Below are 25,169 nucleotides of genomic sequence, written 5' to 3' on the forward strand. Positions count from 1 at the left end.
AAAGGTGTGTTTTCAGTAGCTTCAGTTTACAGATTTTTGCTGAAGACCAAACTGCAGCGAGAGGCACTCCTGGAGCAAGTCGGCGGTCGTTCAAACATAATGGTAGAGGAGAAGGCTTGGACGTCTTTGTGGAGTTTGAGAGTGCCTTCCAAGCTGAAGATTTTCTTATGGAGGTTGTGCCACGAGTCTCTTCCAACGTTGGATGTTTTACACCACCGTAATATGACCACAACACGGATCTGCACCCTTTGTTCTGCACCTGACTCATGGAAACATGCTCTAATAGACTGTCCAATGGCAAGAAGTGTGTGGTCTTTATCTTCTGAAGAGACAGTGGATTGCATGTATGATAACCTGACGATGAACGCAAAGAATTGGGTCTTCACGTTGTATGACAAGCTGGAGCATGAAGAATTCACCCGCATGGTGGTGACACTATGGGCGATTTGGCGAGCTAGGAGAAAAGTGATCCATGAAGACATTTATCAAACTCCTTTTTCCACACATTCTTTTATCAACTTTTTTCTGAATGATCTTGAGTTCATAGAGAAGAAGGCGCCGAAGTTGATCAAGGTCCTTGTTATTCAGCCATCGGGGTGGCTTCCACCACCAGAAGGACTGACCAAAATAAATGCAGATGCAGCAGTAGGAAGAGCAGGTGGTCATGGAGCGGTGGCGGTGGTGTGTAGAGATCAAGATGGCGCTTTTTTGGGAGCTTCCGCGATCAAACTCAGGTTTATTTCAGATCCGACCACATTGGAAGCTCTGGCTGTTCGTGAAGGACAAGCAATTGCAGAAGACTTATATGTCAATCAAATTCAGATTGCGACGGATTGCAAGAAAGTGGTGAACGACATCAAGCAGAATTCAGCGACGGAGTATGGGGCCATAGTACATGAAATAATAGAACACTCACGGGGGTTTTCGGTTTGTAATGTCGTTCACGAATTTAGGAGCTCGAATTTCGAGGCTCACAATCTCGCTAAGCATGTTTTAACTCTTGATTTTGGCAGGCATGCGTGGTTAGGCCAGCCTGGGGAATTGCTGTTTTTACGTGTAAATATTTCAGACTTTTGAATAAAGCTTGGCGAGAGTGTCTCAAAAAAAATCTAGCTTGCATCGAGCCCTCATAAAAAAAAGCTAGCTAGCTGTGGACACAGGTGTGTGTGGGTTATCTCGAGAAGTCTCTTGCATGGTCTTGAGCTTATCAAACAGGGATACATTTGGCGAGTTGGAGACGGGTCCAATATCCGTATTTGGAGTGATCCATGGATACCACGACCGTGGTCACGTCAGATTATCACTCTGAGAGGGGGTAACTTGTTGGAATACGTTTCTCACCTCATTTCTCCAATCACCGACGCATGGGACGAGCAGTTGGTTCGGGACACCTTTTGGCCAAATGATGCCCGCTACACATTGCAAATTCCATTACGGGAAGGGGTATCTGACTTCATTGCCTGGCAGTTCGATAGCAAAGGGCAACATTCAGTAAAGAGTGCATATAAGCTCCATGTGCATATGGGTATACTAGCTTCAAATGGCGGCATTGGCCACAGCTCTGAAAAATGTTGGCAATCTGAACTCGTGTGAGGATGATTCCTGGAAGAGACTTTGGAGAATATCATGCCCCAAGAACATCCAGATGTTTGTTTGGCGACTCAAGCATGAATCCTTGGCCTTCCGGACGAATGTGCAGAGACGAGGCATTCCTATAGAAGATACAAAGTGCCTTTTCTGTGGTAGAGCTGACGAGGACAGAGCGCATCTGTTCACACACTGCAAATCGATCAAGCCTGTGTTGCGGGAGCTTGGGCTGGAGAGCACTAGAATGTGGTTGGAAGAAATCGCGTCAGTACATGTGATGCTCGACTTCCTTTGGGGCCTGGAGGAGAGGACCTATGTCCTAATCTTCACGGCCTGGTGGCTGTGGTGGAATAACAAGAACAAACTCCGGGAGGGGGAGCTGCCGGTGCCTGCCAGTGAAATTGTGGGTCATGCATGGGTGCGTGTGATCGAGTATGCTGAAGCCTTTTTACCTTCAGGAAAAATGAAGGGTGCTACAGACAGATGGAGGGCTCCGGGAGATGACATGATCAAAATCAATGTGGGCGGTGCCTTTACACCAGGCGAATCATTCACGGGGTGGGGCGTCGTGGCAAGAGACGGAGCGAGCAACATAATGGCATCCCGCGCAGGGCGTCAAGACCACGTCCAGGATGCTTTCGGCGCTGAAGCTCATGCGATGTCACAGTCCATCGCCCTAGCCGCCGATCTGGGAATGACACGGGTGATTTTTGAGACGGACTGCCAGCTCCTGGTGGATGCACTTGATCTTCGCAAGGTAGATTCATCGGCTTATGCAGCGTTGATTGAGGACTCAAAAATTCAGCTGAACCTCTGGTTCGCGCACCACGATATAATGTACTACAATCGTGGGGCTAATTCTGTCGCACATGAACTAGCTAAGCCGGGCCATATGTATCTTCCAAACCACTTTATTGAGTGGGAGTCTAATGTACCTGGCCATGTGGCCACTTGTGCTTTGGGTGATCTACCCAGCACCGTTAAGTAATACAAGCGTTGCTTGCTTTCAAAAAAAAGTGTGTGTGTGTTGATAGCTACCCTGATATTGTAAAAAGCTAGATGTTGCTCAAAAAAATGGCTAGCTCGCATCCACTGATCGGATAATTACCATACCGTCTCTAAAAGAAGGAGTTTTTTAGGGTGTTGCAAGATCTCAGTCGCACTGAAACTTGACCAAATCTTTGTTAAATAACACAACATATAACAAAGAAAAAAGAAAATTTTGCACGGATCTTCACATTCTCATGAATATAACATCGACTAGGACTTCGCTAAGTCTCAGTCGATTGAGATTTAGCAATCCTTTTTCTAAACGAGGCAAAAGCTTTGCCTTTGGATTTTTATTAAGAAAATGTTGCTTTCTACTCAGTTTGTAATAACTACGTGTTACATTAAGAATTAAACTGCAAAAACATCTTACATTTACAATGTTTGTACTTCAAAAAAAAACATTGCTTTAAAAAATTAAGAAGAATGTTGTCTTGTTAATCAGGATAAACCGGGTAAAATCACCATCACATATCAACGGTCTAACTCTCATTGTCACTGTATAGTTTTTTATTTATTTCCCCATATCGTGTAACAGACAGACTCCCTAAAGTTATTATCTCTTTATTTGCTCATATTCTCTTGCTTTCTTCATCGGCCCATCTCCTTGTGTATTTGCAGCAACAACCTCCCCCCACCCCCCCCTCTCTCACACACACTCTCTCTCCATGGTATCATCCTTGCTCCACTACTCTCTTTAATTCAAATTCAATGTCAGAGATCGGGAGCTCTCTCATGGTAATTTCCGTGAAGGGGTGAGGATGGGGGGGGGGGGGTTTCAAGTGTCCCTCACACCCATCTTCACTATAATGTTTTCGTATGCAATGGTGTCCACCTCAATCTGAATCACATTCCCTAATGCATGGCAGGTCTAGGAGGTGTCATGGGTGCCACGGTGTCCCCTCTAAAAGTGTAATCTAGTTTATATTACACACTAGAGACTAATTTTCTAATAACCAAATGCCATTTTAGGAGTAGTTGCTAGGATTAAGATGATATTTAGATCACATCACATTGTTTGATACCCCAAATGCTACGGTTCTAGGTCTACCACGGCCCTAATGTTGAAGTAACTTCAAACATTACAAAAAAATGCCAAGGAAATCTGGCACTCCGCCAACCTTCACCAACACTATAAGCGGAGCCAAGTACATATACATGCATGCATACAACATCTTAATATCACGTATGCCACCATCATTCCTCCTCACATTTAGGTTACATCAACCGTGGTTAAAGGTCTCCTCATGGTCGCAGCTAAAAGAAAACCTCATCGCAAGTGATAGTAATACCCTTTTTCGTCCATAAAGGCAAAAAAAATATGGTCGACTTTCACACAACATCGTGAAGAATATTAACATAAACATTCAAAAGAGTACCATGTATCTTATCGGCGTTCAGCTCCCACACATACTAGGGTTCCTCCATATCCACAAGAACTAGGGTGTTTACTTGGATATGGAGACGACAAACATCATCACATGAGCAATGGCAATAGTAGACGAATGATTAATGTATCACACGTATGAATCAAGACTAGGATTCAGTATCACAAATAGATGAACGAGGTGTTGGTGAAGAGTATGATGATGACAACAAGGATGATGATCAATGTTGAGGTTGATGATCCACAAGTATAGGGGATCAATCATAGTCCTTTTGATAAGTAAGAGTGTCGAACCCAACGAGGAGCAGAAGGAGCAGAAGGAAATGACAAGTGGTTTTCAGCAAGGTAATGTCTGCAAGCACTGAAATTATAGGTAACAAGTTGTTTGATAGCAAGATAATTAACATGCAAGTAACGGTAATGGTAACAAAATTGCAGCAAGGTAGCCCAATCCTTTTGAGGCAAAGGACATGCCAAAACGCTCTCTTATAGTAAGCAAAGCGTTCTTGAGGGTACACGGGAATTTCATCATATCACTTTGATACGTCTCCAACGTATCTATAATTTTTTATTGTTTCATGCTATTATATTACCCGTTTTGGATGTTTATGGGCTTTACTATGCACTTTTATATCATTTTTGGGACTAACCTACTAACCGGAGGCCCAGCCCGAATTGCTTTTTTTTGCCTATTTCAGTGTTTCGAAGAAAAGGAATATCAAACGGAGTCCAAACGGAATGAAACCTTCAGGGGCGATCTTTTTGGAACAAAGGCAATCCAGGGGACTTGGAGTGGAAGTCAACAACAGACGAGGCGGCTGATGTCTACTACACAACCTTCTTCTTGTAGACGTTGTTGGGCCTGCAAGTGCACAGGTTTGTAGGACAGTAGCAAATTTCCCTCAAGTGGATGACCTAAGGTTTATCAATCCGTAGGAGGCATAGGATAAAGATGGTCTCTCTCAAACAACCCTGCAACCAAATAACAAAGAGTCTCTTGTGTCCCCAACACACCCAATACAATGGTAAATTGTATAGGTGCACTAGTTCAGCAAAGAGATGAAGATACAAGTGCAAAATAGATAGTAGATAAAGGTATTTGTAATCTGAAATAATAAAAACAGCAAGGTAACGAGCGGTAAAAGTGAGCGTAAACAGTATTGCAATGGTAGGAAATAAGGCATAGGGTTCATACTTTCACTAGGGCAAGTTCTCTCAACAATAATAACATAGATAGATCATATAACAAGCCCTCAACATGCAACAAAGAGTCACTTCAAAGCCACTAATAGCGGAGAACAAACATAGAGATTATGGTAGGGTACGAAACCACCTTAAAGTTATCCTTTTTGTTCTATCTATTCAAGAGTTCGTAGTAAAATAACATAAAGCTATTCTTTCCGCTCAATCCATCATAGAGTTCATACTAGAATAACACCTTAAGACACAAATCAACCAAAACCCTAATGTCACCTAGATACTCCATTGTCACCTCAAGTATCCGTGGGCATGATTATACGATATGCGCCACACAATCTCAGATTCATCCAACCAACATAAAAGTACTTCAAAGAGTGCCCCAAAGCTACTACCGGAGAGTCAAGAACGTGTGCCAACCCCTATGCATAGGTTCCCAATGTCACGAAACACGCAAGTTGATCACCAAAACATACATCAAGTGGCACATGATATCCCATTGTCACCACAGATAATCACGGCAAGACATACATCAAGTGTTCTCATAAAGACTCAATCCGATAAGATAACTTCAAAGGGGAAACTCAATTCATCACAAGAGAGTAGAGGGGGAGAAACATCATAAGATCCAACTACAATAGCAAAGCTCGGGATACATCAAGATCGTGCCATAGAGGAACACGAGAGAGAACACGAGAGAGAGAGATCAAACACATAGCTACTGGTACATACCCTCAGCCCCGAGGGTGAACTACTCCCTCCTCGTCATGGATAGCGTCGGCATGATGAAGATTGCCTCCGGTGATCAGATCCCCCTCCGGCAGGGTGCCGGAACAGGGCCCCTATTGGTTTTTGGTGGCTACAGAGGCTTGCGGCGGCGAAACTCCCGATCTAGGTTCTGTTCTGGAAGTTTTTGGGAACGTAGGTATATATGGGTGCAGGGGGTACGTCGGTGGAGCAACAGGGGGCCCACAAGGCAGGGGGCGTGCCCGGGGGGGCGCCCTCCCCCCTCGTGACCGCCTCTGGCACTTCTTGGAGTAGGGTCCAAGTCTCCTGGATCAAGTTCGGTGAGAAAATCACGTTCCCGAAGGTTTTATTCCGTTTGGACTCCGTTTGATATTCTGTTTCTTCGAAATACTGAAATAGGCAAAAAACAGCAATTCTGGGCTGGGCCTCCGGTTAATAGGTTAGTCCCAAAAATAATATGAAAGTGGAAAATAAAGCCCAATATAGTCCAAAACAGTAGACAAAGTAGCATGGAGTAATCAAAAAATATAGATACGTTGGAGACGTATCAGCGGCCACAAGGGTGCCCGGCGCGCCCCCACCATTGTGGGCCCCTCGAGCGTCCACCGACCTACTTCTTCCTCCTATATATACCCACGTACCCCAAAAACATCCAGGAGCACCACGAAAACCTAATTCCACCGCTGCAACCTTCTGTATCCGCGAGATCCCATCTTGGAGCCTTTGCCAGCGCTTCGCCGGAGGGGGAATCAACCATGGAGGGCCTCTACATCATCTCCAAGGCATCTCCGATGAGTTGTGAGTAGTTTACCATAGACCTTCGAGTCCATAGTTATTAGCTAGATGGCTTCTTCTCTCTCTTTGAATCTCAATACAAAGTTCTCCTTGATCTTCTTGGAGATCTATTCGATGTAACTCTTTTTGCGGTGTGTTTGCCGAGATCCGATGAATTGTGGGTTTATGATCAAGTTTATCTATGAGAAATATTTGAATCTCCTCTGAATTCTTTTATGTGTGATTAAGTTATCTTTGCAAGTCTCTTCGAATTATCAGTTTGGTTTGGCCTACTAGATTGATCTTTCTTGCAATGGGAGAAGTGCTTAGCTTTGGGTTCAATCTTGCGGTGTCCTTTCCTAGTGACAACAGGGGCAGGAAGGCACGTATTGTATTGTTGCCATCGAGTATAAAAAGATGGGGTTTATATCATATTGCATGAGTTTATCCCTCTACATCATGTCATCTTTCTTAATGCGTTACTCTGTTCTTTATGAACTTAATACTCTAGATGCATGCTGGATAGCGGTCAATGTGTGTAATAGTAGTAGATGCATGCAGGAGTCGATCTACTTGTCACAAACGTGATGCCTATATACATGATCATGCCTAGATAATCTCATAATTATTCGCTTTTCTATCAATTGCTCGACAGTAATTTGTTCACCCACTGTAATACTTATGCTATCTTGAGAGAAGCCACTAGTGAAACCTATGGCCCCCGGGTCTATCTATTATCATATAAGCTTTCAATCTACTTTTATTTGCATCTTTACTTTTCCTATATATATTATAAAATATCAAAATATATTTATCTTATCATATTATCTCTATCAGATCTCAGTTTTGCAAGTGGATGTGAAGGGATTGATAACCCCTTTATTGCGTTGGTTGCGAGTTTTTGTTTGTTTGTGTAGGTGCGTGGGACTTTTGAGGAGCCTCCTACTGGATTGATACTTTGGTTCTCAAAAACTGAGGGAAATACTTACGCTACTACTGCTACATCACCCTTTCCTCTTCAAAGAAAGCCAACGCAGGCTCAGGACGTAGCAAGAAGGATTTCTGGCGCCGTTGCCGGGGAGGTCTTCGCTCAAGTCAAGACACACCAAGTACCCATCACAAACTCATCTCCCTCGCACTTACATTATTTTCCATTTGCCTCTCGTTTTCCTCTCCCCCACTTCACCCTTGCCGTTTTATTCGCCCTCTTTTTCCCAATCTCCTCTCTCTTTCGCTTGCCTTTTTGTTTGCTTGTGTGTTGGATTGCTTGTTGCTATGGCACAAGATAATACCAAATTATGTGACTTCTCCAATACCAATAATAATGATTTCCTTAGTACTCCGATTGCTCCTCTTAATGATGTTGAGTCTTGTGAAATCAATGCTGCTTTGCCGAATCTTGTTATGAAAGATCAATTCTCCAGCCTTCCTAGTGAAGATGCTGCTACCCATCTAAACAACTTTGTTGATTTGTGTGAGATGCAAAAGAAGAAAGATACGGATAATGATATTGTTAAATTGAAGTTATTTCCGTTTTCACTTAGAGATCGTGCTAAAGTTTGGTTTTCGTCTTTGCCTAAAAATAGTATTGATTCATGGAATAAGTGCAAAGATGCTTTTATCTCTAAGTATTTCCCTTCCACTAAGATCACCTCTCTTAGAAACGATATTATGAATTTTAAACAACTTGATCATGAGCATGTTTCCCAATCTTGGGAAAGAATGAAATTGATGATTTACAATTGCCCTACTCATGGTTTGAATTTATGGATGATCATACAAAACTTGTATGCCGGATTGAATTTTGCTTCTAGAAATCTTTTAGATTCGGCCGTGGGAGGCACGTTTATGGAAATCACCTTAGGAGAAGCTAATAAACTCCTTGATAATATTATGGATAATTATTCTCAATGGCACATCGAAAGATCTACTAGTAAAAAAGTGCATGCTATAGAAGACATTAATGTTTTGAGTGGAAAGATGGATGAACTTATGAAATTGTTTGCTACTAAGAGTGCTCCTATTGATCCTAATGATATGCCTTTGTCTACTTTGATTGAGAATAATAATGAATCTATGGATGTGAATTTTGTTGGTAGGAATAATTTTGGTAACAATGCTTATAGAGGAAACTTTAATCCTAAACCGTTCCCTAGTAATTCCTCTAATAATTATGGAAATTCCTACAATAATTCTTATGGTAATTTTAATAAGATTCCCTCTGATTTTGAGAATAGTGTTAAAGAATTTATGGTCTCTCAAAAGAATTTTAATGCCTTGCTTGAAGAAAATTTGCTTAAAGTTGATGATTTGGCTAGGAACGTTGATAGACTTTCGCTTGATGTTGATTCCTTGAAACTTAGATCTACTTCTTCTAAGCATGATATCAATGAGTCTCTCAAAGCAATGAGAATTTCCATTGATGAGTGCAAAGAAAGAACCGCTAGATTGTGTGCTAAGAAAGATTGCTTTGTAAAGGTGTGTTCTTCTAGTTTCCATGAAAATAATGATGAAGATATAAAAGTTACTGATGTGTCCCCTATTAAATCTTTGTTTTGCAATATGAATCTTAATAATGATGGGACTGGGGATGAGTCAACTTTAGTTAAAAGGCGTCCCAATGATTCGGAGTTCTTAGATCTTGATGCTAAATTTGGTAAAAGTGGGATTGGAGAGGTTAAGACTTTAAATAGCATTGAACCCACTATCTTGGATTTCAAGGAATTTAACTATGATAATTGTTCTTTAGTAGATTGTATTTGCTTGTTGCAATCTGTGTTGAATTCTCCTCTTGCTTATAGTCAAAATAAAGCTTTTACCAAACATATTGTTGATGCCTTGATGCAATCTTATGATGAAAAACTTAATTTGGAAGTTTCTATACCTAGAAAACTTAATGATGAGTGGGAACCTGCTATAAAGATTAAAATTAAAGATCATGAGTGTTATACTTTGTGTGATTTGGGTGCTAGTGTTTCCACGATTCCGAAAACTTTATGTGATATTCTAGGTTTCCATGATCTTGATGATTGCTCTTTAAATTTGCACCTTGCGGATCCCACCATTAAAAAGCCTATGGGAAGGATCAATGATGTTCTTATTGTTGTAAATAGGAATTATGTGCCCGTAGATTTTTATCATTCTTGATATAGATTGCAATCTTTCTTGTCCTATTATTCTTGGTAGACCTTTTCTTAGAACGATTGGTGCGATTATTGATATGAAGGAAGGGAATATTAGATTTCAATTTCCATTAAGGAAATGCATGGAACACTTTCCAAGAAAGAACGTTAAATTACCTTATGAATCTATCATGCGAGCTACTTATGAATTGAGTGCCAAAGATGGCACTACTTAGATCTATCCTTACTTTTATGCCTAGCTAGGGGCATTAAATGATAGCGCTAGTTGGGAGGCAACCCAATTTTATTTTTGTTTTTTGATTTTGCTTATGTTTAGTGATAAATTTTGCATCTACCTTCTGTTTATATGTGTTTTCATGTTTTAATTAGTGTTTGTGACAAGTAGAACCTATGGTGATAGTTAATTTGATTCTGCTGAAAAACAGAAACTTTGCGCGCATGAAAGTAATTTTAGTAATTCATAGAAACATGCTTTTGCGTTGATTGTTTTTGCTATAGATCAATATACAAATTTCCCAGGACTTCCTATTTTGGTAGGATTTTTAGAGTTTCAGAAGTATTTGAGAGTTACAGATTGCTACAGACTGTTCTGTTTTTGACAGATTCTGCTTTTCGTGTGTTGTTTGCTTATTTTGATGCATCTATGGCTAGTATGTAGGAGTATGAACCATAGAGAAGTTGGAATACAGTAGGTTTAACACAAATATAAATAAAGGATGAGTTCATTACAGTACCTTATGTGGTAGTTTTTCTTTCTTGCACTAACGGAGCTTATGAAATTTCCTGTTGAGTTTTGTGTTGTGAAGTTTTCATGTTTTGGGTAAAGATTTGATGGACTATGGAATAAGGAGAGGCAAGATCCTAAGCTTGGGGATACCCATGGCACCCCAAGATATTCAAGAATAGCCAAAAGCCTAAGCTTGGGGATGCCCCGGAAGGCATCTCCTCTTTCGTCTTCATCTATCGGTAACTTTACTTGGAGCTATATTTTTATTCGCCACATGATATGTGTTTTGCTTGGAGCATCTTGTATGATATTAGTCTTTGATTTTTAGTTTACCACAATCATCCATGCTTTACACACCTTTTGGGAGAAGCCCACTTGATTAGAATTTGTTAGAATACTCTATGTGCTTCACTTATATCTTTTGAGTTAGATAGTTTTGCTCTAGTGCTTCACTTACATCTTTTAGAGCACGGCGGTGGCTTAATTTTGTAGAAATTGTTGGCCTCTCATGCTTCACTTATATTATTTTGAGAGTCTCTTAAAACAGCATGGTATTTGCTATGGTTATAAAATTGGTCCTAGAATGATGGGCATCCAAGTTGGGTACAATAAAAACTATCATAGAAAGTGAATTGGATGCTATGATCAATTTGATACTTGATAATTGTTTTGACATATAGAAGTGGTAATATTAAAGTCATGCTAGTTGGGTGATTATGAATTTAAACAATACTTGTGTTAAAGTTTGTAATTCCCGTAGCATGCACGTATGGTGAACTGCTTTGTGATGAAGTTGGAGCACAATTTTATTTATTGATTGTCTTCCTTATAAGTGGCGATCGGGGACGAGCGATGGTCTTTTCCTACCAATCTATCCCCCTAGGTGCATGCGCATAGTACTTTGTTTTCAATGGCTTGTAGATTTTTGCAATAAGTATATGAGTTCTTTATTACTAATGTTGAGTCCATGGATTATACGCATTCTCACCCTTCCACCAATGCTAGCCTCTCTTGTGTCGCGCAACTTTCGCCGGTATCATACACCCACCATATACCTTCCTCAAAACAGCCACCATACCTACCTATTATGGCATTTCCATAGCCATTCCGAGATATATTGCCATGCAACTTTCCGCCGTTCCTTTTATATGGCACGCATCATCATTGTCATATTGCTCTTTGCATGATCATGTAGTTGACATCGTATTTGTGGCAAGGCCACCTTCATAATTTCATACATGTCACCCTTGATTCATTGCATATCCCGGTACACTGCCGGAGGCATTCATATAGAGTCATATCTTGTTCTACGTATTGAGTTGTAATCTTCAGTTGTAAGTAAATAAAAGTGTGATGATCTTCATTATTAGAGCATTGTCCCAGTGAGGAAAGGATGATGGAGACTATGATTCCCCCACAAGTCGGGATGAGACTTCGAACTTTAAAAAAAGAAGAGAAAGGCCAAATAAAAAAAGGAAGGCCAAATAAAAAAAATGAGAGAAAAAGAGAGAAAGGACAATGCTACTATCCTTTTACCACACTTGTGCTTCGAAGTAGCACCATGATCTTCATGATAGATAGTCTCCTATGTTGTCACTTTCATATACTAGTGGGAATTTTTCATTATAGAACTTGGCTTGTATATTCCAATGATGGGCTTCCTCAAAATGCCCTAGGTCTTCATGAGCAAGCGAGTTGGATGCACACCCACTTAGTTTCTTTTGTTGAGCTTTCATACATTTATAGCTCTAGTGCATCCGTTGCATGGCAATCCCTACTCACGCACATTGATATCTATTAATGGGCATCTCCATAGCTCATTGATACACCTAGTTGATGTGAGACTATCTTCTCCTTTTTGTCTTCTCCACAACCACCATTCTATTCCACATATAGTGCTATGTCCATGGCTCACGCTCATGTATTGCGTGAAAGTTGAAAAAGTTTGAGATTATTAAAGTATGAAACAATTGCTTGGCTTGTCATCGGGGTTGTGCATGATTAAATACTTTGTGTGATGAAGACAGAGCAACAACCAGACTATATGATTTTGTAGGGATAACTTTCTTTAGCCATGCTATTTTGAGAAGACATGATTGCTTGATTAGTATGCTTGAAGTATTACTATTTCTTATGTCAATATGAACTTTTATTTTGAATCATTTGGATCTGAACATTCATGCTACAATAAAGAGAATTACATTGAGAATTATGATAGGTAGCATCCCACATCAAAAATTCTATTTTTATCATTTACCTACTCGAGGACGAGCAGGAATTAAGCTTAGGGATGCTTGATACGTCTCCAACATATCTATAATTTTTGATTGTTCCATGCTATTATATTACCCGTTTTGGATGTTTATGGGCTTTACTTTACACTTTTATATCATTTTTGGGACTAACCTACTAACCGGAGGCCCAACCCGAATTGCTGTTTTTTTGCCTATTTCAGTGTTTCGAAGAAAAGGAATATCAACGGGAGTCCAAACGCGATGAAACCTTCGGGAACGATCTTTTTGGAACAAATGCAAACCTGGAGACTTGGAGTGGAAGGCACGCAACAATCGAGGCGGCCACGAGGGTGCCCGGCATGCCCCTAGGGCTGGGCGCGCCCCCACCCTCATGGGCCCCTCGGGCGTCCGCCGACCTACTTCTTCCTCCTATATATACCCACATACCCCGAGAACATCAGAACATACCACGAAAACCTAATTCCACTGCTGCAACCTTCTGTATCCACGAGATCCCATCTTGGAGCCTTCGCCGGCGCTCCGCCGGAGGGGGAATCAATCACGGAGGGCCTCTACATCATCTCCAAGGCCTCTCCGATGAGTTGTGAGTAGTTTACCATAGACCTTCGGGTCCATAGTTATTAGCTAGATGGCTTCTTCTCTCTCTTTGAATCTCAATACAAAGTTCTCCTCGATCTTCTTGGAGATCTATTCGATGTAACTCTTTTTGCGGTGTGTTTGTCGAGATCCGATGAATTGTGGGTTTATGATCAAGTTTATCTATGAGAAATATTTGAATCTCCTCTGAATTCTTTTATGTGTGATTAAGTTATCTTTGCAAGTCTCTTCGAATTATCAGTTTGGTTTGGCCTACTAGATTGATCTTTCTTTGCAATGGGAGAAGTACTTAACTTTGGGTTCAATCTTGTTGTGTCCTTTCCCAGTGACAACAGGGGCAACAAGGCACGTATTGTATTGTTTCCATCGAGGATAAAAAGATGGGGTTTATATCATATTGCATGAGTTTATCCCTCTACATCATGTCATCTTTCTTAATGCGTTACTCTGTTCTTTATGAACTTAATACTCTAGATGCATGTTGGATAGCGGTCGATGTGTGGAGTAATAGTAGTAGATGTAGGAAGGGGTCAGTCTAGTTGTCACAGACGTGATGCCTATATACATGATCATGCCTAGATAATCTCATAATTATTCGCTTTTCTATCAGTTGCTTGACAGTAATTTGTTCACCCACTATAATACTTATGCTATCTTGAGAGAAGCCACTAGTTAAACCTATGGCCCTCGGGTCTATCTATTATCATATAAGCTTTCAATCTAATTTTATTTGCATCTTTACTTTTCCTATATATATTACAAAATATCAAAAAAATATTTATCTTATCATATTATCTCTATTAGATCTCACTTTCGCAAGTGGCCATGAAGGGATTGACAACCCCTTTATTGTGTTGGTTGCGAGTTCTTGTTTGTTTGTGTAGGTGTGTGGGACTTTTGAGGAGCCTCCTACTGGATTGATACCCTGGTTCTCAAAAACTGAGGGAAATACTTACGCTACTATTGCTGCATCACCCTTTCCTCTTCAAGGAAAACCAACACAAGCTCAAGATGTAGCAACTACTTTGCTGCATCACCCTTTCCTCTTCAAGGGAAAAACCAACGCAAGCTCAAGACGTAGCACACTTCATCATGTTGGTTTGATTTGTGTTCACGATTTCAATAATTTGATATGTGGGTGGATTGGTGCCTAGGTGTTGTTCTTACTTAAACAAACCTCCTACTTATGATTAACCCCCTCGCAAGCATCCACAACTACGAGAAAAGTATTAAGATAAAATCTAACCATAGCATTAAGCTTTTGGATCCAAATCGGTCCCTTACGAAGTAGAGCATAAACTAGGGTTTAAGCTTCTGTCACTCTAGAAACCCATCATCTAATAACTACTCCACAATGCATTCCCTTAGGCCCAAATATGGTGAAGTGCCATGTAGTCAACGTTCACATGACACCACTAAGGGAATCACAACATACATATCATCAAAATATCGAACACATATCAAGTTCACATGATTTCTTCCAACATGACTTCTCCCGTGACCTCAAGAACAAAAGTAACTACTCACAAAAAATAATCATGCTCAAGATCAGAGGGGTATTAAGTAGCACAATGGATCTGAACATATAATCTTCCACCAAATAAACCATATAGTAATCAACTACAAGATGTAATCAACACTACTAGTCACCCACAAGCACCAACCTAAGGTTCTGGTACAAAGATTGAAAACAAGAGATGAACTAGGGTTTGAGAGGAGATGGTGTTGTTGAAGATGTTGATGGAGATGGCCCTCCCAAAAATGGGAGAGTTGTTGGTGATGACGATGACGATGATTTCCCCCTCGGGGAGGGAAGTTCCTCTGGCGGAATCGCTCAGCCAGAGGGCAAAAGAGCTCCTGCCCAAGTTCCGCCTCAAGACAGCGGCGCTGCGTCCCGAAAGTCCTCTCCTTATTTTTTTCCCAGGTCAAAATGACTTATAAACCAGAAGAGGGGCACCGGAGGTGGGCCGAGGAGGGCACAACCCACCAGGGTGCGCCTGGGCTCCCTAGCACGCCCAGGTGGGTTGTGCCCACCTGGTGGGCCCCTCTAGTAGTTATTTGCTCCAATAATTCTTAAATAATCCATAAAAAATCTCCATGAAGTTTCAGCTTATTTGGAGTTGTGCAGAATAGGTAGCTCTGACGTGCTTTTTCAGGTCCAGAATTCCAGCTGCCGATATTCTCCCTTTTTGTGTAAACCTTGCAAATTATGAGAGAAAAGGCATTAGAATTACTCCCAAAAGCATTATTATGCATAAAAACATTATAAATAACAGCAGGAAAACATGATGCAAAATGGAAGTATAAACTCCCCCAAGCTTAGACCTAGCTTGTCCTCAAGTGAAAACCGAAATCGAAAAACATGTCCACATGCTTTAGAGAGAGAGGTTTCGATAAAAACAAAATACGGACATAGAAGCATCATGTAAATTGTTATAACATCAAGGAAGTTTAACATAAAACTTTATTAAATAACTTTTATCACATAACTTTTATCGTATAATTTTTATCATATAACTTCTCATGAACAAGTAACAATTCATCACAACATTGAAGTATAAAGCATAAACCTTATTGAAAACCAACAAACTATGTTCTCAGTCAACTTTGCAACTACAATTCATCATATTTTCAGGAAGGGTCACGTATCGGAGCCTTTAGGCAAGTCCACATACTCAACCATCATTTAATCTTCTATGATTGCTAACACTCATAGCATACCCATGAACAAAAAGTTTCAACCGGACACATGGAAAATAGGGGCTTATAGTTTTGCCTCCCAATGTATTCACCTCAAGGGTGATGTCAACAATAATAACTCATGCCTACTCATATCCAATTGGATATATGCGCCTAGATATTTTCTCGCCATGTGGTGCTTGCAAAAAGAGAAAATAAAAAGGAATAGGGAAGAATACTTTGACTCTTACATAAAAGTAAATGCATAAAAGTAAAAGATAGGCCCTTCGCAGAGGGAAGCAGAGGTTGTCATGCGCTTATTTGTTTGTATGCCAAATCCCTTAATGCAAAAGAATGCCACGTTATATTGCCCCTTATGGTAGCAACATTTATATTATGCAGTTTGTCGCTTTTATTCTTTGCCATCACAAGTTCGTACAATGCTAAATTTTCTCTTACACTAAATTATCCAACACTTTTAGAAGCAATTTTTATTGCCTTATTGCACCGATGACAACTTACTTGAAGGATCTTACTCGATCCATAGGTAGGTATTGGGTTAAGGGTTTTGGATGCACAAGTAGTATCTCTACTTAGTGTAGAATTTTTGGCTAGGATATTGAGCAAGCACCACATGATGAAGGATCTATGACAATATTACTTCTATGTTAATATGAACAAACATAAATCATTATGTTGTCTTCCTTGTCCAACGTCAACTATTTTGACACAAAATATTTAATGGGGGCTCATAATCATAAAAGATGTCCAAGATAGTGTATTTGCATGTGAATCTTCTTTTCTCTTATTAATTCTTTCATGAGTTGCATCATTGACTCATGCTATGTTTGTCAATCTCCAACAAATTTACCACTTATACTTTTCCTTATGTGATGTCATTACTTACCATAAGATTAGCATACGATCTTACTCATTTATTTTCCTTTCTTTTTATTGAAACAGTAAAGTAAAGAAACAAAACTCAAACTACTCTTTATTATATATCTCGAACACGATTACATCGATAGATAGATCACTAAGTAAGCACTCGAAAAGAAAGTATCGAACTAAACTTTTATTCAACTAAATCATATGAAACAAAGATCGAACTAAAATAGATAAAAGCAAAGATAGTGGTGGTGATACGATACTTGGACACCTCCCGCAAGCTTGGCACAAGCCAAGGGGAGTGTCCGTACCATGAAATCAAGTCTCCTTTGGTGATGAAGAAGGTGGTGGTGGTGATGTATGAGTATTTTTCTTCCTCAGCTTACACTTGAGGATGGAATTCCCCTCCCTCAAGTCATCGATCTCCTGCTCAAGCCTTAGTACCTTTTTGCATAATTCTTGCTTGTTTTCCTGCAAGAGGTGAAAAGGGATAAACTAGATCTTAGGTTTCTTTACTTTATTAGGGAGACTTGACTTCTTGAATTCCACGTGCATGTCCCAGGTTGGGGTAATAGAACTTCATCTTCATCCGGACTTGTCTCTTCTTTCCTTTTTGGAGCATAATCCTCTTCTTCCTCCGTGGTCCAACCATTACGTTCCACATCTCCATAAACTTTGGGGTTTACAATATAATCAGCAACATAGCTCTCACCCTCCAAATCTTGAGACGAAATATTTTCAGATCTGCCAGAAAATAGCAAGAAAGAAAAATAGAAGACTTCTCCGCGATATGGTAGTCAATACGTTCGAGGGGTATATAAAGATTTTTTTTATCTTGGGAAACAAGCAAGCATGAGGAAAACGGAGTTGGGAAGGTTCCCGAGGTGGGCACAACCCACCTAGGCGCGCTAAGGGGGCCTTGCGCACCCTGGTGTCTTGTGCCCTCCTCAGGTGCCTTCCTGGCTGTTTCTTATTTTCCTAATATTTAATATATTCCAAAACTGACAGAAAATATTTTTGCGGATTTTTTGGAGTCCGTTCACTTACCATATCACGTACCTCCTCTTTTATTATTATTCTGGAGTGTTCCGGAAGGTCTCCTTTATGTGTTCCTCAGGTGTCATAGTTTGAATAATATTGCTTTCAACATTAATAGGCATTACCGGTAAGTCTCTTTACTCGTTCCGTAATACATCATATTGCAACTAACTCCTTAGTCACTTTGCTTGCAAAGGCTTCTTATGATGTGTATTACTGAGAGGGCCCAGAGATACCTCTCCGATACTCGGATTGACAAATCCTAATCTCGATCTATGCCAACTCAACAAAAACCTTTGGAGATACCTGTAGAGCATCTTTATGATCACGTAGTTATGTTGTGACGTTTGATCACACAAGGTATTTCTCCGGTATCCGGGAGTTACATAATCTCATAATCGAAGGAATATGTATTTGTCATCAAGAAAGCAGTAGCAATAAACTGAACGATCAATATGCTAAGCTAACAGATGGGTCTTGTCCATCACATCATTCTCCTAATGATGTGATCCCGTTATCAAATGACAACACATGTCTATGGTTAGGAAACCTTAACCATCTTTGATCAATGAGCTAGTCTAGTAGAGGCTTACTAGGGACACGGTATTTGTTTATGTATTCACACATGCATTTAAGTTTCCGATCAATACAATTCTAGCATGAATAATAAACCTTTATCATGAATAAGGAAATATAAAATAACAACTTTATTATTGCCTTTAGGGCATATTTGCTTCAAAAACTTGTGGAACAATTGAAGGACTCGAAATGTCCTGTGGAGTATTAGAAGCTTCTGTGTAGACTTTTGTTTACTAGTTCTCTATTGCTTCTATTTGAGTCATACGATAACACGTACTAGTAAGAAGGGTTCAAGTGAAAGTTAGATTAAAGTATTTGATGTGTACCCGATCCAACCTATTTCTTATGAGAGAGAATACTTTGACATATCCTTCTAGGATATTTATTTAGTCTCAATAATGTCAAGGCATCAAAGTTAAATGTCTTTGCCGATGGTTGGATGTCGCTAAGTTAGATTGAATACCACACACACCTGATTTGAAATTCAATTGTTAGCAGTGTGTCGTGTTGTGGTTGTGAGTGCACCTCCAACGGTCATATCAACCCCTGGGTTGCCACCCTGGCTATAAATATCCCCTACCTCAACCATAAGTGGTTGGTTGCTCCATGAGAAATTAACAAGTGTTTTCTGAGCAACTCATTCCTCACAATAATTTGAGCCTAATTATGAGAAGTGATTGAGCATCACCAAATAATTTGATCAAAGCCTAACTTCAGCTTATTACTCTTGAGGATTGTGCATAATCCTCTAGACGGTTAGCTGTTTGTTCAAGAGCTTCTAGATTGTGGGTTTGCCGATCAAAGAACAAATATGTGAAGGTTCGAAGATCACTTCAAGATCTACCTCGATTGCTTGGGTGAAAGCACAAGTGCTCCCTGGGTGATTTTGGTAATTAATGTCAACATATCTCTTGTTGGACATACTTTTATCTAGTATATTTCAGATGACTTCAACAATGGCGTGGTAAGGACAAGAGGATGTGGAACCCCTTTAGAATGCTAAGGACAAAGATTGGTAAAATCTCAAGACTCTTCATTTCTATTTTAGTGATCCAAGATCACATTGAGTCCATAGGAAAACCAATACTATTAAAAGGGATGAGTTGTTGCTTAATGGTCTACTTGCTCAAAGTGTAGTGATATTGCTCCAAAACCCTCAGCCGCTCTCTCATTCCAAATATGTCTAAAACTCAAAGTCAAATTCGGCCCCACCATTTTTATCTATCCGGCACCACCTAGTTCAGTTGACATAGCCACTGCCAGAAACCCTAGACAATTCGGTCACACCGATACGAATCTCGGTCTCACTGAGATGGCCCTGTAAACTCTCTGTTTCCCTTTGTAACATTTCGGCCTCACCGAAATGAGCAATCGGTCCCACCGAGTTTTCTTGACCAACTCTCTGTTTGCTCTTTGCTGAAATCGGTCTCACCGAGTTCAAGCATTCGGTCTCACCGAGATGAGATTTTTCCCTAGCCCTAGCACATCGGTCCCACCGGGATTCCTAACGTTCACATTTTGAACTGAATCGGTCTCACCGAGTTCTTCTATTTGGTCTGACCGAGTTGGGTCCAATGTGTGTAACGGTTGGATTTTGTGTGGAGGCTATATATACCCCTCCACCCCCTTCTCCATTTTAGAGAGAGCCATCAGAATGTGCCTGCACTTCCACTACTCATTTTCTGAGAGAGAACCACCTACTCATGTGTTGAGACCAAGATATTCCAGTCCTACCACAAGAATCTTGATCTATAGCCTTCCCCAAGTTGATTTCCACTCAAATCATCTTTCCACCATAGCCAAATCTGTGTGAGAGAGTTGAATGTTGGAGAGACTATCATTTGAAGCACAAGAGCAAGGAGTTCATCATCAAAACACCATTTGTTACCTTTTGGAGAGTGGTGTCTCCTACATTGGTTAGGTGTCGCTTGGGAGCCTCCGACAAGATTGTGGAGTTGAACCAAGAAGTTTGTAAGGGCAAGGGGATCACCTACTTTGTGAAGATCTACCTGAGTGAGGCAAGTCCGTCATGGGCGATGGCCATGGTGGGATAGACAAGATTGCTTCTTCGTGGACCCTTCGTGGGTGGAGCCCTCCGTGGACTCATGCAACCGTTATTCTTCGTGGGTTGAAGTCTTCATCAACGTGGATGTACGATAGCACCACCTATCGGAACCACGCCAAAAATCTCCGTGTCTACATTGCGTTTGCAAACTCCAATCCCATCCCTTTACTTTCTTGCAAATAGTATGCTTTACTCTTTTCGCTCCTCATACTCTTAGCATGCTTGCTTGAAATGTATTGTGAATACTTAAACTTGTGCTAAAACTCCACCTCAACTTAAAGAACTTTAAAATTGCCACTTTTGCTTGTTGAGGGTCTAATCACCTCCCCCCCCCTCTAGACCCCTCTTATCGATCCTTTCAATGGGCGAGTTCCGAGGAACTTAACTCATGGAGAACAAGACAAGGACTAAGTGTTCCCAAAGCTATGGCTCATCCTCTCCAACCCAGACGTAGAACTGTGCCAATAATTCGAACTGGGGTAACACATCTCTATGTCTTTCCCGAGTTATATTTCCTTGCACTGCCTTTACATTTTATAATCGCCTCTATTTTGAAGAACTTCCCCTCCCCTTTCTTTGTGATTGTTGCAAAAACATTATTCAGTACTGTATGTATTTCTGCTGTCTGACTTCATGCTTAGCTCTTTGAGATATGTTGACATGAATCATCAAAATCCACCTTGGGATTAGATGCACTTTCACTTATTTTCTTGTAATGCTACTTGGTTATTTCTCTACGTAGCGTACTTCTGCCTTCTTTTGGAGAAAGCTCTCGATCTACTCGTCATGCCATGATAGTTCAAAGAACACAGAAATAACAAAAAATATATCCATGTCCGTAGACCGCCTAACGAGTAGTGACGACTAAAGGCACTGGAGCGCGTCGAAGGCGCGCCGCTGTCATTGTCCCTCCCTCACCGAAGTCGGGCTAAACTTGTTGTAGTAGACAGTCGGAAAGTTGTCGTGCTAAGTCCCTATAGGACCAGCGCACCAGAACAATAACCGTCGCCGATGAAGAAAAGTATAAATCAAAAGAACCAACATGTAGATGCATGAATGAAGACCCGATCCAAACAGATCCACCGAAGACCAGTACCGACTGAATCTTGTGAGATTTGTCGGAGGCACACCTGCACACGCCCTCCGGCGACGCTAGACGCATCACCGAAACGGGGCTAGCCAGGGAGAAGTTTATTTCATCTTCGGGGAGGCGTCACTGCCTCGTCTTCGTGAGTAGGACACAAACCCTAAACGAAATCATAAAACACCTAAAAACGGGGCAGGATCCCTCCCACCAGCAAGGGACGGGTCCACCGCGCCTCCACGGCCCTAGGGCCACCAGAGACGAGGCGAACCGGCGGCAGCGCCGGCGGGAGTCAGAACCCTAAGTTTCTTTGTTTTTGGAGTCAGAGGAACCCTAAGCATACTTCTGTCTTTAGCTTACTAGTTTTACTTTTGCCTCACATGCTGTGTTTTGGCAACAATGTATTGCAAAAAACTGAAGTATTGAAAACTATTCCTCTTTTCAGTATTTGCGCTTTGTTTTGTTTACTTTCTTCTTCTTCCAAAAATGCGTTTTTTGAAGAAATTGTTAAAAACTTTCATCCACCCTCCCCTGATCTGGTCGACAACTTGATCCTGCAAAAGGGCAATCCATGTGCTATGTACTACACTTCGCTTGAGCATTTAACGGCCAGTACGAGGAGACTTGGAACTGGAAGAGTATATCTGAAGGAAAGGAGATCACATTAGGCGACGTTAATGGCTAATCTGCAAAGCCGGCGCCGAATTTAGCCGTTCTTCACTTTTTCACTTACGGGCCGCTCCGGTTGATTGAACCGCGTCAGTGTTTGACGCCTATATAAAGGATGCCATCCTTGTCCACGTCCATCCACAGCTTCCCTTCCTTAGCATCTCCGAACAAGTGGTAGATCGAGCTCCACAATGGCGCTCCTACCTCGGCGGTTTCTGTTCGGAGTTTGCGCTGTAGTGCTGGTGATCGGCCTCGCAAACGCTGTGCACGGCGAGGCGGCGCCGGTCGTGGTCGGCCTGGCCAGGTGCTCGGACTGCACAAGGAAGAACATGAATACCGAGGCAGCTTTCAAAGGTACTGTACTTTTTAAATGTTAGGCTTAGTTTGCCCACAAAGTTTTTAGAGCAGATGTGTACACAATTAATACTATAGTTTCTTTAAACCATGGTTTTTCTCAGTTTTACCAAAACTACCTAGGCGTTTGGCTGGTGTTGTTATACTACTGTTTTGACTGATGGTAACGTTGGGTGACATCTGAAACTAACCGAGCTACACGGCCTAACTGCTGCTAACTATATAGCAGATTTGTGTACTGCTGCTAACTAGACAGGCGCAAGAAACAGATCGATCAGCCGGCCTTCAATGGCTGGATTAATTTAACCAGGAGCTGGATGATTGATGAATAGCATGTGGCAACTTAAGCTCATAAATCAACTATAGATTGAAGTAATACAATCCTAGGAGCGTGCTGCTATGTACGATGCGCCATTTATACTTAATCGGTTACCTAGCATATATATCCGGCTGCATACAAGTATATTTTCCAAGGACAAGGGCCAATCTATCTAATCAGTGCGCTACCCATCCAAAATTAATCGACAGCCCAAGACTCTATGGAGAAGCGTGCAAGATCACTAGAAACTAATCAGTGCCGTCATCCCATCCAGCAGCGTCGTATCTAATCTATATGCCACCCCTTGCAGCAGTCTTGCAATCAGACTGGACAAATACCTAAGGACAGAATATTGTAGGGAGCGCATACCAGGAGATAATATAGATCATTTATCGTATAAGAGATGCAGGAATATTAGAAGGCGATCGCAGCTGATATTCTTATCTCGAGTAGATGGCAACGCCAGCTGCACTTTCTCTCCGTTCTATTTAGAAAAAAGAGGTCGGGACCTCTTTTTTAAATACTTCAAAAATACCACGGTTTGTGGGATATTATGGTTTACAACACTTTCGTTTTTTCTGAAGCCAAACACATCAAAGTATTCAAAACCATGGTTTTTTCAGAAACCACGGTATTCTAGAAAAACTACAAAAATACTTTGCATCCAAACGCACCCTTAATTTGCCAACAGCGTCAACGAAAAGCAGAGCCTAACTGGCCTTTTTCAATTCGGTATATGTAATTTCCAAACGTTCGGATTTTATCATCAGGTCCGAACGATGTTGTAGCTATCGAGGAAAAAAAGAGCTCACTAGGAATATTAGAAGGCGATCGCAGCTGATATTCTTATCTCGAGTAGATGGCAACGCCAGCTGCACTTTCTCTCCGTTCTATTTAGAAAAAAGAGGTCGGGACCTCTTTTTTAAATACTTCAAAAATACCACGGTTTGTGGGATATTATGGTTTACAACACTTTCGTTTTTTTCTGAAGCCAAACACATCAAAGTATTCAAAACCATGGTTTTTTCAAAAACTACGATATTCTAGAAAAACTACAAAAATACTTTGCATCCAAATGCACCCTTAGTTTGCCAACAGCGTCAACGAAAAGCAGAGCCTAACTGGCCTTTTTCAATTCGGTATATGTAATTTCCGAACGTTCGGATTTTATCATCAGGTCCGAACGATGTTGTAGCTATCGAGGAAATAAAGAGCTCACTAGGAATTGAACCCACCCACCTGCTGGTCGAGATGCACGTGCGCTACCAGCAGGGCTATGCTTGTTTTCATGTATCTAATTTAGGTTAGCTCGATTTTATACTCTATTTGTGAGCGGGGAAAAGAGAGGGGGCAGACCCATATGGACGTACTGATTTTTGGAAGGATTGATGCATTATGTTTGTACCTGTTGATGAGTAATTCTAGAGAAATGATTTTTTTTCTTCCTATAGAATTTGAATTGCGGTAGTGTCAAGAAGCGTCTTATATTATGGGACGAAGGGAGTACAACGTAAATAACATGGTAATGTAGACTTCCAGACATGATAACTTAGGTACAACACTACGATACTTTGATCCGTGATTTTTTTGTTGTTGAAAACATACTCTGATAACTTTTTCTGTAAATATCATGATAATATAGGCTCCGGTCCTGATAACTTAGGTACAAACAACACGATAACTTTGACCCGTGTTTTTTTAAACATACCACTGATATTTTCTCGTGTAAATAACATGATAATATACGCTTCCGAACATGATAACTTAGATACAAACACCACAATAACTTTGACCCATGTAAAAAAGTTGTTTGAAAACATACTCCGATAACATCTGTATAAATACATGGTAATATAGGCTCTCAGACCTGATAACTTAGGTGCAAACACCATGATAATTTTGACCCGTGAAAAAAAATTGTTGAAAACATACTCTCATAACTTTTTAGGGTAAATGGCATGATAATATAAGCTCTCGGTCCTGATAACTTAGGTACAAACACCATGATAACCGTGAATATCATGGTAATAGAA

General features: G+C 40.8%; 1 pseudogene; it reads left to right on the forward strand.

The window, feature by feature from the left end:
- Window positions 1-1,540: 1,540 nt before the first annotated feature.
- Window positions 1,541-25,169, forward strand: part of LOC119292749 — a 25,522-nt pseudogene continuing 1,893 nt past the window's right edge.

The sequence above is a fragment of the Triticum dicoccoides genome, chromosome 4B (assembly GCF_002162155.2).
Source record: "Triticum dicoccoides isolate Atlit2015 ecotype Zavitan chromosome 4B, WEW_v2.0, whole genome shotgun sequence".
Taxonomy (NCBI): Eukaryota; Viridiplantae; Streptophyta; class Magnoliopsida; order Poales; family Poaceae; genus Triticum; species Triticum dicoccoides.